Consider the following 18,885-nt stretch of genomic DNA (forward strand, 5'->3'; position numbering starts at 1 on the left):
TATGCATACTTCCACTGTGAGTGCATGGTACAGCGTATGTTAGACAGCAGTCTCGGTAACAAAGTTTGATTGAATAAATGGTACCTAGAATGAAACCATGCATTCCCGAACGTAATTTCATTATATCTCTTTTGTTTCGTATCCTCTCGTGGATCAGTCCCTAGAGTTCGCATACGGTAGAAAAAATCAGCCTGTACACACATATAATGGGAGCATTTTGCAATCATGATAAATCGAAAGGGTATATATCGCCACAGTAGAAGTATTCACTAGATGTATTTTTCGTCCTCAGCCTTTGTAATTAGTTTTCACATACTTAACATTATTTTCCTTTGTTTTCGATAAGAATCGTCAGATGACAGTCTAAAAAGAACAGCACAGGTTGCCTGTAACCCACAAAGGTTAGCGATACAAGTTATTTCGTGGGTTATTGGTAACTGCGTTCTATAAAGAATTTGCAATAATGGCAGCCTCATGTCCAGAGATCGCTAGGTCACTTACTTTTTCTGCGGTGGCTGTGTGAGTGATGGATGTTTTGTTGACTACTAGAAATAGCGGCTGCAGGCAGGATATGACGAGATAATTTTCCCAGGTCTGTCTGTCAGCTGACCGTACACAAGACAATCGCACTTTAGAGTAACTTAGACTGTTCCAACATTACCCCAAAGGGCATGGACGCTCACAGGTACCTGTTAACAAGCGAACAGCAGGTGGAGGTGGTACAGGTTACCCATTAGGTGGTCCTATTGCAAGCATGCGAGCGCCACTTCGCCAGCTCTGATTGTAGTCGCTTGCAAAGGGCAGTAAATCTCCATAGGTCACAGCCCAGCTGCCTGACTGTACACATATCAGCTGTTTACCCACCCTTGTCCACCAATAGCTAGGGGTCACGGCCTTCCTCAGGGGATCACTCAAGTTGGAATAGCCTGACGTCGGCTATACTTAATCTGACACATCATTACATGGCGAACTTTTATCAGCCACTACTACAAAGGAAGACAAAGACTGGAATACATCCAACAAATAACTACGATGGTAGGCTGTAAGTGCTACCTTGAGATGAATACGTTGGCACTGGAGAGGAACTCGTGGAGAACTGCATCAAACCATCCAGAACACTGACGACAAAATAACTGAATGTAGGTAACGCACGTCTGTGCGTGTTACCTGTGAGCTGGTACTGGAAACATGTCGTTCATCACAACTGTTATCTCCTTCCCTATTCGTTCCTGAATATGAATGCACTAACTGGAAATCACAACAGAAGTAGGTATCTCATAACAGTACAGCTGCCTAATTGATTAATGAATATAGAAATCCAGGATGCCTTTTGAAAATTTGTTCAGAATAGCGATCTCGCAAAACTACGTTGACAGGAGTAAAATTGAATTACACAATAGTAGTTGGCAGCCTATTGTACGCATGCTATCTATAGAACAAGTTTATCAAGTCTTTAGCCGGCCGCGGTGGTCTAGCGGTTCTGGCGCTGCAGTCCGGAACCGCGGGACTGCTACGTCGCAGGTTCGAATCCTGCCTCGGGCATGGGTGTGTGTGATGTCCTTAGGTTAGTTAGGTTTAAGTAGTTCTAAGTTCTAGGGGACTTATGACCTAAGATGTTGAGTCCCATAGTGCTCAGAACCATTTGAACCATTCAAGTCTTTAAATCAAGTTACACTTAGATATGATCTTAACCTGATTTGAATGTTGGCTCAACTGAAACTTAAAGGTGTTCTAATCCTTACACACTTACACAAGTGTTCAGATGTCGCTGAATAACAACTAGATAAAAAAATTAGGCGTTTCAGTTCATTTTCGCAAAGTTGTTATATTTTCAGTCTCACGTTACGGCTTTTCCATTTGGTGGTTATTGGTGGTTATATGTCCGGGGGGGGGGGGGGGGGGGGAAATTGTTTCTTTTCTGCTCTCAGACGCTGAAGCCTCTCTTCATCCACCAAATCTCTCATCTGCATCTACATCAACAAACCTGACACTCCGTGGCGGAGGGTACTTCTGGTATCATTAACTGATCCCACCTTCCCAGTTCGCGGATGGCGCGTGGGATAAAATATTGGCGCTAAGCCTCCGTGTTGGCCCTAATTTCTCGAATTTTCACATCGAGGTCATTTCGCGAGATGTATGTGGAAGTGTAATATGTTTTCTGTCTCTTTCCGGAAAGCACTCTGTCGAAAATTGAATTGTAAACCTTTCTGTGATGCATAATGCCTCTCTTGTAGCGTCTGCTGGAATTTGTCGAGCATCTCTGTAATGCCCTCGCACCGAATAAACGATCACGTGACTAAACGCGCCACCCTCCGTTGTCTTTCCTATCCCTCCTATCAGCCATACCTATTAAGGGTCCAGATTGATGAACAATAATATATTAAAGAAACGCCTTGTAAACCACTCCTTTTGTGTATTAGATACATTTCCTCACCATTATTCCAATGAATCTAAGTCTGGCATCTGTTTTTCCTATTGTTTGTTCTGTGTGATCGTTCCCCTTAGGGTTGCTCTGGACTGGATAACTTCTTCTAGATATTTTTCAGTAGACCCTGTTTGCAGCAAATTGTCGCCAGTGGCGCAGTTGTACAGTAGTGGCTTTCTTTTTTCTCCTACATATGCCCGAAATGTTATATTGACCAGTAATTATGTTCAGTGTCAACTGTCAGAGCTGCAACGTTCATTAATCCTCTGTAGATCATTCTGCAAATCGGTAGCATATCCAGCTGTTGCTGCTTTCATATAGTCAACTGTATCAACTGTGACGCTTTGTTTTAATTTTTTACTAGTCGGCAGCGGGTGCTGCCTTCCTTAACCGAAGACCACGGCATCAAGTTGAGAGCAGTTGTCTACATCGATATGGATCTCATGGAGCAACAGAGTGAGCTGGCTTTCGCAGTGCCTCTGTTTGTGGAACCCTGTTGATTTTTGTAGACGCGATTTTCGATCTCGAAAAAGACATAATTCTTGAGCATGAAACATGTCCTTTAAATATAGAACAGAATGACGTCAACGATGTAGGATATAACTATGTGTGCCTGCCCTTCGACCCTTCTTGAAAACAGGAATGGCCTATATTTTTTTGGTGGCTGGGTATCCTTCGTTGCTCCAGCGATTTATTATAAACTGCACTAGGAGGGAACAACGTCTTTCCCATAACATTTGTAGAATCTTACTGCTTTCGCACATGGTCGTGGTGCCTTTCCACTAACGAGTGATTGTAGTTGCTTTTCTATTCCGCTATTCGTTATCTAAATTTTTGCCATTTCGACGTCCGTATGACGATCATCCGCTCTTAAAATGGTCCTGCTGGCAAGAGAATGCTCACACAACTATTCTAACTCTTCTTTGTTACCAGTTCTCAATAGTGCTTACTATTGCTTCATGAAATGACAATTGGAGTTTACTGCTGATCTGGATGTCTGAATACTGTGGAAAATTCGCAGTCTTGGAGTTTACTGGTGATCTGGATGTCTGTATGCACTGGAGAATTCGCAGTCTTGGTCTCATTTTAATTTACGTGAACACATTTTTTCATATTTGGCATTTCGGCAGAACACCAATGAGCTCATTATATTTGATTACAAATATTATTAGTCAGTGCTCACATAATTTTTATTTATTGGCTGTGCTGATTACAATGTTTAATGATTTTAGAAGTCCATAATTCTTCGTAGCTTTGAAGAGACGCTAACTCCTTCTGTGATCATGAAGTATTATGGGCTATTGAAAATTCCTTCAAAGCTGAAAGCACTACAATCAATAACCAAATTTGTGTGAGCATTGGCAGAACTTGAAAGTTGTGTTAGTGTGATTGTGTTTGAAGAAGCATAGGTTGCACTCATAGGTAATATCAAATAAGTTACGGTACTTTGACAATATGCTGAAGGTAGATTTGTAACTGTCGAGACAAGAAACATGGTAATGTGCTCTCACTCGTAAATGAAATGGAAAATAATCATGCAACACCCGCTTTCATAAATTCAGCGCAACGGAAAGAAATGGAGGTCGTCATATCCAATATTTGTAAGCACAGTATGAGAGTACTGTTTGTGGATAAGGTTCCGCTTGCGAAAAAACAGTTTTTTCTTCTCTTTACTCAGACATGTTACACTAAAGTTACAGCATCATTAGTGGCGTTTTGCATTTCTTTCTGTTAAATAATGGAAAAACTGCTCATTATATCTGTGCATATAAAAATTTTCATTTTATAAATGCATCGTATATCGAAAATTTACGAGTGAGAATGTTATGTTATTGTATTCTATGTGGAAGATCGTGTGTGTGCGTGTGCGTGTGTGTGTGTGTGTGTGTGTGTTTGTGTGTGTGTGTGTGTGTATAAGTGCAGGCGTTTGTTAGCGTCATTTTATGCAATAAGTTTCCACTTAGTTTTCCTGGTTTCCTCATAATATACTCTGTGAAAACTGTAGTTTTAAACATTCACTGTGCCACTGTTTAGAAGATACGAAAATAAGGTGGAGGACAGTTGAATGTGTTGTTGGCAGGAGCTTTTAAAATTGTCTCGATCTTAGCATCTGAGAGGTGTATCTCTCTCTCTCTCTCTCTCTATCTCTCTCTCTCTCTGTGTGTGTGTGATTGTGTGTGTGTGTGTGTGTGTGTGTGTGTATGTTACGGGTCTGGGTCGTCTGACTGTTCTTTGAGGGCAGAGAAAAGAGTTCCGTTGCAGGCAAATGTTTATTCGTTTATTTCTCCTTTTCCTTCAACTACAGCTTTCTGTATTTGATACTTTTCGTGGTTTATTAGTTTCTATGAGGGGCTGTTGCTGCATATGTGAATTTTTAGGTCCGTGTTGATGCCCAATGTTCTGTGGTTCATATCCATAAGGTTTTCTGTGAATGTAGAATGACAGTTGTTACGTTTTAGTGCTCTTTTCTGTTCTCTATACCTGTTACTGAAATTTGTGTTGTCTATCGAATGTTAATTGAATTGACATATCAGGTAATAAATATGTTGTGTTTGTGTGTGTTGGTATTGGTTGTCCTTAGTTTTCTTTGTATTGAGTTATCTGTTCTGTAAGAAATTGTTGTCCTTATTTTGTCGGTATGTTTCCTAACCTGTGAGCTGCTGTTTTTTTGTGAGAATGTACCGTTTGGATGTTGTTGCGAGTGCTTCTTGTTCATGTAGTTTGTGTATTTGTGTTCCGTGTGTTAATGTTTTGTATGTCTGTGTTTGTATGGTTGGTGCTTATTTGTGCTGAGTGCCCCTTTTATTTTTGGTTTAATTTTGTGATTCAGTTTGTCTACAGTGTTGGTGTCTCATCCATTCTCAGCAGATATTTGTTTGATTATCTGCAACTCATTTTCGTAGTTGTTTTCAGGGAGCGGCGTTTTATTTAGCGAAGGCAGCATGCATTGGAAATTGGCATGTTTATGGGTGATAGGGTGGTTTCAGTTTTTGGGTGTGACTGTGGGGGTGGTGGTGAATTTCTGAACACGAAAATTTAATGTTGCTTCTTCTGTCTGTGTATTGGGAGGTGAAATAAATGTTATTTTTCTTTTTCTGGTTCTATGTCATATTTTATTTTTGGATGGACCTTGTTCATGTCATTGTGGAATAGTTGAACGCAAATTATATTTCACTTAGAAGATGTATGATGTCAGAAACGTTGTGAGCTAACAGAATATCGTGTATTCTTTGGATTTTACTTTCGTTTCAAAGACTTCGTCATTAGGGAAAATTTTTGCTACGAGTCCACTTTGTGGTGACCCCATGGTAATCCTATTTTTTCGTCAGTAGAACTGGTTGCCAAATGAGGAATTTGCTCAGTGATTAATTTTAGAATATTTCTCATTTTTTATATGGGATGGGAATGTCTATAGTTCTGTTTCATGAAGTCAATGGTTTCTGTGGTGAGGATACTGGTATACATGGATGTGTTACCAGGTCATGTGAGAGTGGCTGTTGTCGTTATGTTGGTATGTCTTATCCTTATATCAACTGCTCAGTGTTCTGTATGCTTCTGTTGTTTGTGTGTATGTAACGCTTCTGTAAGTATTTGTATAGTCGTTTGCCTAGGTGATAAGTAGGTACACTTCTGAAATTTACAGTTGGATGTATCAGTATATACTGATTGCTTATGGATTTTAGTAGACTGTTTAGCGTGGGTGCCTTGGAGTTCCTCTGTTTTACTCATTTCATTTTCTCTTTTGTAAATATGTGTTAGTTTTTTAAAAGTTCTTTGTATTTTTCCAGTATCTCTGTTCTGAATCACTGATAAGCCGTACTATGTTTTTGTCTTCTTGAGCCGGCCGAAGTGGCCGTGAGGTTAAAGGCGCTGCAGTCTGGAACCGCAAGACCGCTACGGTCGCAGGTTCGAATCCTGCCTCGGGCATGGATGTTTGTGATGTCCTTAGGTTAGTTAGGTTTAACTAGTCCTAAGTTCTAGGGGACTAATGACCTCAGCAGTTGAGTCCCATAGTGCTCAGAGCCATTTGTCTTCTTGAGAGTTTGAGGTTTCATTATCACCACAATGTGGCCCTTGTCCGCTTGTATGATCTGATTCGCCCTGCTTCAAAGTTTATTCATTATTCTTCTGGCTGTGTTTTTTTTTCATTTTCTGTCTTTGAGCAGTATATCACTTTTGTTATCCTTTCTTATGGGTCTAACTTCTTCTACAACAAAATCTCTTGTCAAACCTGCATTGAATTTTGAGTTAGCGTTTCTATCTTGTTGTTTTGTTATGTGTTCACTTTCTTTGACGAGACTGTACACTATCTTGTATATAATGCCTGTGTTGACATTGTGTTTGGTTTTTCTTGTTGGTAGGTGAGTTGTAAGACTGTGATGTTGGGCAATCATTTATAGAATGTGTGGGTTGTGTGCATCCAGTTTCTATATTTAACAGTTTTGTTTTGTTTAAAATGTGTGTTTAATATCCATAGTTGGTATTCCCATTTTATTTTTATTAGTATTTCTGTATTTTGATTTGACTCCTTTCACAATGTCATTAAATATTTCCGAGATTTTTATGTGCTACCCTAGTTCTAGACGAATTTTGAATAATTTGACATGGAGCTCCTGCTCTTTGGTATGGAGCGACTTAACTTCCTGTTCCAGCAAGCCAATTTCGATTTTTGCTTGGCATTTTGAGTTGTAAGTGACATATTGTTTATACCGACATGCATAAATTTAGGTATTATATTCAGATATTTTTGTAGTGTTTGCTCATAAATGTCTGGCATGGGGTTGAGATGCTGATCTTGATGCTGAAGCCCTCTTTGGCGTCCATTTTTGCTTTTAAACGGAGTCCCGCTTCACAAAACAACAATGATTCGCTGAAGTTACACCTTTATCAGTGACTTTTTGTTTTTGTTCTATTAAATAACAGAAAATTTTCTCTTCTGTGTGTACAAACATTTTCAGTTTATAAGAAAAATATTCAGAAATTTGAAAACCGACGTACACATTTTTATAAATACCATGTTACGAAAACCTGTGATTTTGTGTATTTTGCATTGAAGCTATTTTACTTTTACAGTTTGTTATCGCACAAAATAGAGAGCACAATGTAGATAATTATTTACATGGGCATTTTACCACTGAGAACGTCGTGGTTAACACTATTTTGTTCCATGTGGACGAGTGCGAGTCTTTCCCTGTGGCTATTTATTTAATGAAGTATGTTCCCTCTTACTTCTCTGGTTTCCACATTATATAAACTGCAATAACAGTAGATTTAAAATTTCACTGTGTCTCTGTTTACAACATGCAGAAACAATGTGGAGGACAGTGGAATGTCAGCTCGCCCTATTTGCCCAAGAAATTCACAGTGCCGTAGACACTGGCGAGCAGATTGATGCCGTATTCCTGGACTTCAGGAAGGCATTTGATACGGTTCCGCACTTACGTTTAGTGAAAAAAATACGAGCTTACGGAATATCGGACCAGGTTTGTGATTGGATTCAGGATTTCCTAGAAGAAAGAACACAACATGTCATTCTTAACGGTTCAAAATCTGCAGATGTAGAGGTAATTTCGGGAGTACCGCAAGGAAGCGTGATAGGACCTTTATTGTTTACAATATACATAAATGACTTAGTTGACAACATCGGTAGCTCCGTGAGGCTATTTGCAGATGACACGGTTGTCTACAAGAAAGTAGCAACATCAGAAGACTCGTACGTACTCCAGGAAGACCTGCAGAGGATTAATGCATGGTGCGACAGCTGGCAGCTTTCCCTAAACGTAGATAAATGTAATATAATGCGCATACATAGGGGCAGAAATCCATTCCAGTACGATTATGCCATAGGTCGTAAATCATTGGAAGCGGTAACGACCGTAAAATACTTAGGAGTTACTATCCGGAGCGATCTGAAGTGGAATGATCACATAAAACAAATAGTGGGAAAAGCAGGCGCCAGGTTGAGATTCATAGGAAGAATTCTAAGAAAATGTGACTCATCGACGAAAGAAGTAGCTTACAAAACGCTTGTTCGTCCGATTCTTGAGTATTGCTCATCAGTATGGGACCCTTACCAGGTTGGATTAATAGAAGAGATAGACATGATCCAGCGAAAAGCAGCGCGATTCGTCATGGGGACATTTAGTCAGCGCGAGAGCGTTACGGAGATGCTGAACAAGCTCCAGTGGCGGACACTTCAAGAAAGGCGTTATGCAATACGGAGAGGTTTATTATCGAAATTACGAGAGAGCACATTCCGGGAAGAGATGGGCAACATATTACTACCGCCCACATATATCTCGCGTAATGATCACAACGAAAAGATCCGAGAAATTAGAGCAAATACGGAGACTTACAAGCAGTCGTTCTTCCCACGCACAATTCGTGAATGGAACAGGGAAGGGGGGATCAGATAGTGGTACAATAAGTACCCTCCGCCACACACCGTAAGGTGGCTCGCGGAGTATAGATGTAGATTAGATGTAGAATGTGTTCTGGATAAGGGTTTACAATATTATTTTGATCTTAGTGTCCAAGAGGTACATCTGAAATTTTGTGTGTGTGTGTGTGTGTGTGTGTGTGTGTGATGTGTGTGATGTGTTTTTGTGTGGGTGGGTGTGTATTTGAATCATCTGACAGTTCTTTGAGGGCAAAGAAGAGAGTTCTCTCGCAGAGAGCATTATATTCATATATTGTTTGTTTCCCTAAAACTATGGTTTTCTGTATTTGGTAGGTTTTCTCAATTATTAGTGTTTTTTTTGGGGGGGGGCGAAGGGGGGTTTGCTGGAGCCGAGAATTTTTAAATCAGTGTTGATGTCTGTTGGTCTGTGGCTCCTATCCATGAGGTGTTCTGGGAAAGCAGCTGTTACTTTTCAGTGATCTATTTTGTTCCATGTATCTAATATTGTGATCTATGCGTGTCTGTCCAATATCATTTGATAAATACCAATTTTTTGGGTTTGTCTGTGTATGAATTGCTTGTGGATTTGTGACCAAAAGGAAAACAACAGAGATCTTACACATAAAGACCCATGAGTGCACTGGTCGATGAATGCACAGATTACTTTAAGCTTGTGTTAGACTTTTGCTTGTAGAGTTCAGTCTCCACATACAGAAAAGCTCGTTTCAATAACTCGGAAGTTGGAAGTTATTCTCGTAGAGTACACAAAATACAAGTATCAAGACCGAAAGAAACAAATACTGCGAGGAAACGAAAACTGAATAATAGGCACCTTTCACCGTCCATAGTCATATTTCAACAGATATTCAGCTCAACAGAAGTTATCAGGTGTTTAGGAAGAAAATAAAAGTAATGATATTTCAGAGTTTGTGAAACGTGAACGTGATTCCTTTACGAGCACCAAGAACACAAATAAGGTTGAGTTCCCCCCGGCGTATAAAGTGCTGAAACAAGCTGTAGAGTCTAGATCTTTGACAACCGCCGATATTTCGCCAGCTGAACACCCCTCATATTCAAGGCACAAATGAAAAGAGAGAGCACTGTGAGGTGGTTTCCATATCACCTCCAGGTGACGCCGTGGAGGTTTGGAGAGAAGCATGCCTTGTGGTGAGTGGGATACGTTCGCTCAAGAGCAATATTACAACAGCTGAGAGAGATGCTTGGCGTTCACTCAGGACGGACACTGATATTGGTAACGTAGAGCCGGGCACGGACGGCACAACGATTGCCATATGTAGGATTATATATTTAAAATGTGCAATGTTTACTGTCTAATCCAGAGTGTGGCAGACTCACAAGGAACCCCTTGATTTCGAGGTCACAAATTCAATCTTTAGTGAGGCTCATTTGAAAGTATTGAGTTAAGAGCTGAGGCAGGAAAAATATTAGCTGCTAATGACTCACCATCAGGAGGGCGACAAAAACTAAGTGTCTGGGAGATGCAGAGATCAGCCTTCTGTAGGGTGTTACACTTCATACAAAGGACATCGTCGACATTCAAGAAATGTTCAAAACAAACCATTAACTTGCACTATGAACAGCGAATGAAAAATTGTGTGCCACAGTGATTACAAAGGCTTGCACCGTCAAGATCGAAGGCGGACCCTCGCGAGTCGCAAACCATGCAGGATGCTTCATCTAGGTATCCATTGATAGAGAATGCATATAGAATTGTATTATTCTAACGAGTTGATGAAATGTGATGGAATATGATGGCATGTGGCGGAGTGCGAAATAGTTTATCATGAAGGTTATTGTGAAACTGGATTTTGTTTAAGGGGTAGCTGCACAGAGCGCGAATATATATGTTTTGTAGGCACGACAAAAACAAACATCCAGAGGCTGAATTTGTCCCGTGGTTTCAGGTGGTATGAACTGCAATGCCACATACTTTTCAGGAGGGATAGTTTGTTCTAAAGCAGTATGATTTTTCTGCGCAGGCCAGGAATCAATCAAAGACAAGTTACACTCCTGGAAATGGAAAAAAGAACACATTGACACCGTTGTGTCAGACCCACCATACTTGCTCCGGACACTGCGAGAGGGCTGTACAAGCAATGATCACAAGCATGGCACAGCGGACACACCAGGAACCGCGGTGTTGGCCGTCGAATGGCGCTAGCTGCGCAGCATTTGTGCACCGCCGCCGTCAGTGTCAGCCAGTTTGCCGTGGCATACGGAGCTCCATCGCAGTCTTTAACACTGGTAGCATGCCGCGACAGCGTGGACGTGAACCGTATGTGCAGTTGACGGACTTTGAGCGAGGGCGTATAGTGGGCATGTGGGAGGCCGGGTGGACGTACCGCCGAATTGCTCAACACGTGGGGCGTGAGGTCTCCACAGTACATCGATGTTGTCGCCAGTGGTCGGCGGAAGGTGCACGTGCCCGTCGACCTGGGACCGGACCGCAGCGACGCACGGATGCACGCCAAGACCGTAGGATCCTACGCAGTGCCGTAGGGGACCGCACCGCCACTTCCCAGCAAATTAGGGACACTGTTGCTCCTGGGGTATCGGCGAGGACCATTCGCAACCGTCTCCATGAAGCTGGGCTACGGTCCCGCACACCGTTAGGCCGTCTTCCGCTCACGCCCCAACATCGTGCAGCCCGCCTCCAGTGGTGTCGCGACAGGCGTGAATGGAGGGACGAATGGAGACGTGTCGTCTTCAGCGATGAGAGTCGCTTCTGCCTTGGTGCCAATGATGGTCGTATGCGTGTTTGGCGCCGTGCAGGTGAGCGCCACAATCAGGACTGCATTCGACCGAGGCACACAGGGCCAACACCCGGCATCATGGTGTGGGGAGCGATCTCCTACACTGGCCGTACACCACTGGTGATCGTCGAGGGGACACTGAATAGTGCACGGTACATCCAAACCGTCATCGAACCCATCGTTCTGCCATTCCTAGACCGGCAAGGGAACTTGCTGTTCCAACAGGACAATGCACGTCCGCATGTATCCCGTGCCACCCAACGTGCTCTAGAAGGTGTAAGTCAACTACCCTGGCCAGCAAGATCTCCGGATCTGTCCCCCATTGAGCATTTTTGGGACTGGATGAAGCGTCGTCTCACGCGGTCTGCACGTCCAGCACGAACACTGGTCCAACTGAGGCGCCAGGTGGAAATGGCATGGCAAGCCGTTCCACAGGACTACATCCAGCATCTCTACGATCGTCTCCATGGGTGAATAGCAGCCTGCATTGCTGCGAAAGGTGGATATACACTGTACTAGTGCCGACATTGTGCATGCTCTGTTGCCTGTGTCTATGTGCCTGTGGTTCTGTCAGTGTGATCATGTGATGTATCTGACCCCAGGAATGTGTCAATAAAGTTTCCCCTTCCTGGGACAATGAATTCACGGTGTTCTTATTTCAATTTCCAGGAGTGTAGTTATTACTTAGGCTTTGGAATTATACATAATGCACGAATTGTTTTCCTTTGTTAGGTGGTGGTGCAGCAGGGCTGCCACTGCTCGGGCGGATCTTCGCTGGATCTCCCACCAGTGACGGGACTGCAGGGCGTCGATGCGTGCCGGCCGCTCACGTCCCCCGCGGATTACTGGCTCCTCGTTTGCATTTCATTTGAATAATTTCCGAGCTGTTATTAATGAGGGCGGGCGATATTTACGTTTCACTTACTGCTTCCCTCTTAATTCGGTAGCTTTTCTTGCTGGAACTCCTCGTCCCCAGTTGTTCCCGAAGATTTGTTTGGAACACTTGCCAAGTGGCTCGGTTTCGTTTATGAGACAGCGGGAAGTGACATTCAGTGGAGTCTTAACGAGCACTGTATAAACACTTTTATTGCGCTTTGTTTGAGATTTAGCTCTAGTGCTCTTATTTGGTTTAGCAGGGGCGCTCTGCGACCGACAAAAAAACGCACCAGTTACGACAACGGACACAGAACAAGAAATAGGGAAGTTCCTATTTTTATTGCATTCTCATGCCGTTGGAATGACAACACACGAAGACAGATGAAGTCTACTAGCCAGCCAGATTAGAGTGGCCGTGGGAAACCGTCTATAACAACAGTTACTCTGAGAACAAAATGAGACTTTCTCTCGAGACTGATAGAACGAAGAAGAAAACGAAGGGGAAGGAGGAAGTACTGCACATTTTTTTGGTTCGAAGAACAACAGTTATTTGGTCGACAGACATCAGTCTTGTGGCTGCTTTGATGCGGTACTCTTCTCTTTGACAACGTCTTCATCTTAGGGACGCATTTGAGCCCTACGTTTTCAGTCATTTGTTGTATGTATTCTAATCTCTGTCCTGCTCTACTGTTTCAGCGGTCTAAAGCTCTATAACCTTCGCAGGTAGTCCTTGCTGACTTAATACACATCCTGTGATCCTGTCTCTTGCACCGGCCGGGGTGGCCGAGCGGTTCTAGGCGCTACAGTCTGGAACCGCGCGATCGCTACGGTCGTAGGTTCGAATCCTGCCTCGGGCATGGATGTGTGTGATGTCGTTTGGTTAATTAGGTTTAAGTAGTTCTAAGTTCTAGGGGACCGATGATCTCAGAAGTTAAGTCCCATAGTGCTCAGAGCCATTTGAGCCATTTGAGCCTACCTCTTACGCTTGACACTGTTTCCCACATCTTCTTCCCGTCCCCAGTTGTGCGAAGAATTTCCTCATTTCTTATCATTCTGTCTAATTTTCAGTATCCCTCTGTAGCACCTCCTTCCGAACACTTGGATTCGCATATCCCACAGGCCATCATTCACTCCCATACAGTGCTGTGCTCCAGACGTATATTCTTAAAAAAATTGTTCCTCAGATTCTTCAAATACAGGATGTCCCAAAATGTTAGGGCAAAACTTATACGTGCAGCGGATGATCCTAATATAAATACCGGATGGTAACAATTAAAATTCAGTCCTCAAGGAGTTCCAGTGTCGGCTGCAATTATCGTACGGCAGAAAAACTTGATAAATATGCTAATGCGTTAATGAGGAATCGATTTACGCCGGTAAACAAATTAGTTCCAGTTATGGCCACCAGGTGAAAAATCTGGTGTTTTACAGTTTCTGTAATGTATGACGTCCACGCTGTCATTTTACAAGCCATAAAATAGTGATCACCATGGCTATCGACAAGAGAGACCGTGCGCTATTAGTCAAACTATTTTACGTGAAAGGCAGCCACTACAATACTACACGGAGATGTCTGAGGAGACGCCAAATTTCGTTAAGTCGTTCAAAGAATATGATAATAAAATTCGAAAAGACATGTGAAATGGTTGAAATGGCTCTGAGCACTATGGGACTTAACTTCTGAAGTCATCAGTCCCCTAGAACTGAGAACTACTTAAACCTAACTAACCTAAGGACAGCACACACATCCATGCCCGAGGCAGGATTTGAACCTGCGACCGTAGGGGTCGCGCGGTTCCAGACTGTAGCGCCTAGAACCGCTCGGCCACCCTGGCCTGCTAAAAGACATGTGAGCTTGGCTTTGTACCTGAAAGAGGAAGGCGTTCTATCCCGTTGGAAGTTAATGACGAGGTTGCTGTTGCTGTAACTGAGCACGCAGCATGCAGCATGCATGCGGGTAGTGTCAGTGCTCGTGCAGTGTTACAAGAATTGTCCACCCCATGGTCAACAGTACGGAAAGCCTTGGGGTCTATTTTACACTGCTACCCGTACAAGATCCAGAAGGTGCACAAACTGAAACCTCATGATCCGCAGCAAAGTATTGAAAATGCTTTCCAAATTCTAACACAGACTGAAGTTGATCGAATGTGGCGGGGCAATATTCTACGGATTGACAAGGCACATATTACACTGCAGGATGCAGTGAATTCACAGAACTCCGACAGTGCGGTGCTGTTACACCGCGTGTCGAGCACGAAGAGCCATTGCACTCGTCGTATGTGACTGTGTGGTGTGGATCGAAAAGCACTACACCCACCCACAGGGTCTGGAGAGTGTACAGTGACGTCCGCACGTTATCCAGACCTCCTCGCACAGCATCTGATTCATGCTCTGGAAGAGCGCAAGTGTGTGGTCACAATTCTTTTCTTTCAAGATCGCTCAAGCTACACCTCATATCGCTCGGCCAGCGAATGATCTGCTTGAGGTAATCTTCCACTAACGTGTTATCTCCAGAGGATTTCCAGATACATAGCTTGCAAAATCACCTGGTCTGAACCCTCGCGGATTTTGGCCTTAGGGATGCGTAAAGGAATGTGTTTACCAGGAACACGTTCCACATGACGCTGATCACACCTCTGATGACGTACGCAGCTCCCGTCTGGGGATAAGCAGCTCCTACACGCCTGCGCCGCCTGCAGGTTGTACAGACGAAAATGCTGCATATCATTACCAATGCCCCACGCTACACTCGCATGGCACATCTTCACAACGAATACCGCCTTGAAACCCTCAAGGAAGTATTCAAAAAACTCGCCACACGGCTATACGGGAATGCGAGACACTCGAACAGTCCTTCCATCCTTACTCTGGGGTACTATGATCACAATCATAAGTGGAAGCATAAGCTACCAAAGACACTGAAAGTTAGGACAATAACCATCTATGGCGAGCTAACAAGCACTCACAAACGAATTCATCGGCGAGCACCTGCGCATCAGCAATACTGACTGGATACGCCAGGTGCTGTCATAGCCGACCGACAGGCAAAAGCAGAGAAACTAACAAACTCGCACACTAAGCACAAACAAACCGCTAACACTACCCTATACTGTGCATCCGGTATATGATATATCGGACACCAAACGATGACGTACTCAACTGTGACAGGTATGCTGACGCTGGCCGAGAAGACAATGCGGGTACCCAGCTGCAGTCGCCGAGTGACAATATGCGCCTCAAAGTCAAAGGTTTCCCGCTGCATGATACCCACTACTAACCTACCTAACCCTTGCATGGTCTGTTGCAAATAGCAAACGATCCGCTACTGCTCTTACTACCCAACTAGACTGTCGCAGAGGTTTTTTCCCATTGCCTCTTGCCTTAGCTGTTCCACCTCCCCCCCCCCCCCCCACCCTCTACCCATCAAACCAGTACGCTTCGTTCAATTTTCGACCCAATCTATCACCAGATGAGCGCATATTAGTGCATGGTAAAATGGCGCTATCCAGCACTGGGCAAGAGGCAACTGTGGTGCACAACGTGTCATAAATGAGAGGGGTGCACAGCAGTTGCGGAGGTGTGTATGGGCGAACAGAAGTGCAACTGTTGAGCGACTGACCGCCCAGATGAACCAAGGTGATACAAACAGTATCTCTTTATCTACCGTTCAGCGAACGTTGCAACGTATGGGCCTCCATAGCAGGTGCCTGTTTCAAGCTTCCATGCTGACTGTTGTACATCGGCGACAAAGGCTGGAACTTGCACCCCAACACCGCAGCTGGACGTCCATTTAGTGTGTAGATTCTCTTCTATTTTGGTTTCCCACACTTCATGTTTCACTGGTATACAATGCAATGCTCCAATCGTAAATTTTCAGAAATTTATTCCTCAAAGTGAGGCTATGTTTGATACTAGGAGGCTTCTCTTGGGCAGGATTGCCCTTTTCACCAGTGCTGGTCTGCTTTTGATAACCTCCCTGCTCGACCATTGGTTATTTTGCCGATTAGGCAGCAAATTTCACTAACTTCATTTACGAGGGTTGGAACTTAAATAGTGGCAACCATTTATTCCGGCCGATACAAAAGAGTTACATGTTTACACCTGTTACTGTCCTTCAAAGTAGTCACCAGCGTTGTGTAGAACCAATTGCCAGCTATGTGGAAGGCGTAGTACACTGTTAGCACAGCTTTACCTGTTGATAGTGCGAATGAAGCGGTCTACTGCCTGTCGAGTCTCTGGAACAGTTCTGAAGCGAATCCAACGAAGTGGTTCCTTCATCTTTGGAATCAAATCAAAGTCACAAGGACTTAAGTGCGGGGTGAATGGTGAACGGTACAGTACTTCCCAGTCCCATCGACCGAACAGAGCAGCCACAGCTTGCGCTGTATGCCCCCCGCGCATTGTCGTGCAAAATGACGGGTGGGTTGCGCAGAAAGTGTCGCCGCTTTTTTCGCAAAGCTCGTCGCAGGTAATGCTCCAAAAACGAACAATAATACCGTGCATTGAGGGTCTGCCATGGATGAACGTAATGCGTTAGGATAACACCATCACAGTGATACATTATAATCACCATAACTTTCACCGTACTGGGGCTCTGACGCACATTCGACTTCGCGGCGACCCATAATGACGCCATTCATTGGATTGGCGTTTCATTTGGCTTCGTGGCATTCGTTTCAGAACTGTTCAAGAGATTCGACAGGCATCAACAGAACAGACTCCGCTGACGGTATACTACGCCTTCCACATCGCTGGCAACGGGTTCTACACAACGCTGGTGACTACTTTGAAGGACAATAACAGGTGCAAACAAGTTAGTCTTTTATATCGATTGTGAATAAATAGTTGCCACTATTTAAGTTCCAACCCTCGTACTTCATTATCATCAATCCTGTTGTAAGTATCTCGCTGTTCTCATTTCTGCTAATTCTCATTACTTTCATCTTTCTTCGATTTACTCTAAGCCCATATTCTGTTATCATTAAAATGTTCATTCCATTTAGCTGATCATGTAATTTTTCTTCACTTTCACTCAGTAAAGCAATGTCATCAGCGAATAGTATCACTGACATCCTTTCACCTTGAATTTTAATTACGCTCTTGAAACTTTCATTCATTTCCATCATTGCTTCTTTGATCTACAGGTTTGGAAGTAGTGGCGAAAGACTACATCACGGTCTTACACCATTTTTGATCGGAGCATTTCATTTCTGTTCGTCCACTCTTATTATTCACTCTGGGCTCTTGCACATATTGTATATCACCCGTCTCTCCCTACAGCTTACACCTATTTTCCTCAGAATTTCCAACATCTTACACCATTTTAAATTAGTTTTTCGAGGTCGACAAATCCTTGCGAACGTGTCCTGATTTTTCTTTAGTCCTGCTTCCATTATCAACCGCAACGTCAGAATTAACTGCCTGGTGCCTTTACCTTTCTAAGCCAAACTGATCGTCATCTAACACATCCTCAATTTTCTTATCCATTCTTCTATAAATTATTATTTTCAGCAACTCGGATGCACTTGTCGGCTCTTGCATATCTTCGGAATGGTGTGGATCACATTTTTTCGAAAATCGGATGGTATCTTGCCAGATTGATACATTCTACACACCAAAGTGAATACTCGTTTTGTTGCCACTTCCCCCAGGGATTTTATAAATTCTGACTGAATGTTGTCTATCCCTTCCGCCTTATTTGATCTTAAGTGCTCCAAAGCTCTCTTAAATTCCGATTCCAATACTGGGTCCCTGTCTCTCCTAAATCGACTCCTTTTCCTTCTTCTATCACATCTTCTCCCACATAGAGGCCTTGAGTGCACTCTTTCCACTTATCCGCTCTCTCCTCTACATGTACAGTGGAATTCCCGTTGCACTCTTAATGGTACCACCCTTGTTTTTAAGTTTCCTGTAAGTTATTTTCAGTTTTCTCTAGTATGAGGCTACGGAGTGTAATTGATCTTCTTGGTTGACGAGTAACCCACAACGGTACTATTCTGCTAGTGGTGTTGACACAAAGTAGAGTCCGCCGCTCGTGGTCTCGCGGTAGCGTTCTCGCTTCCCGAGCACGGGGTCCCAGGTTCGATTCCCGGCGGGGTCAGGGATTTTCACCTGCCTCGAGATGACTGGGTGTTTGTGTTGTCCTCATCATTTCATCATCATCCAGGAAAGTGGCGAAATTGGACTGAGCAAAAGGTTGAGACATTGTACGGGCGCTGATAACCACGCTGTTGAGCGCCCCACAAACCAAACATCATCATCATTATCATCATCACAAAGTAGAGCAATAGCAACAATGAACGAAGAGAACCTTGCGTTTTACCTACAACAACAGTTCACGAATTTGACGTTTCGTCAAAAAGGTACCCAAGGTATTTAGCAGAGTGAGAAAGAAGTGGCAGATGAATAAT

The sequence above is a fragment of the Schistocerca cancellata genome, chromosome 1 (genome assembly GCF_023864275.1).
Source record: "Schistocerca cancellata isolate TAMUIC-IGC-003103 chromosome 1, iqSchCanc2.1, whole genome shotgun sequence".
NCBI lineage: Eukaryota > Metazoa > Arthropoda > Insecta > Orthoptera > Acrididae > Schistocerca > Schistocerca cancellata.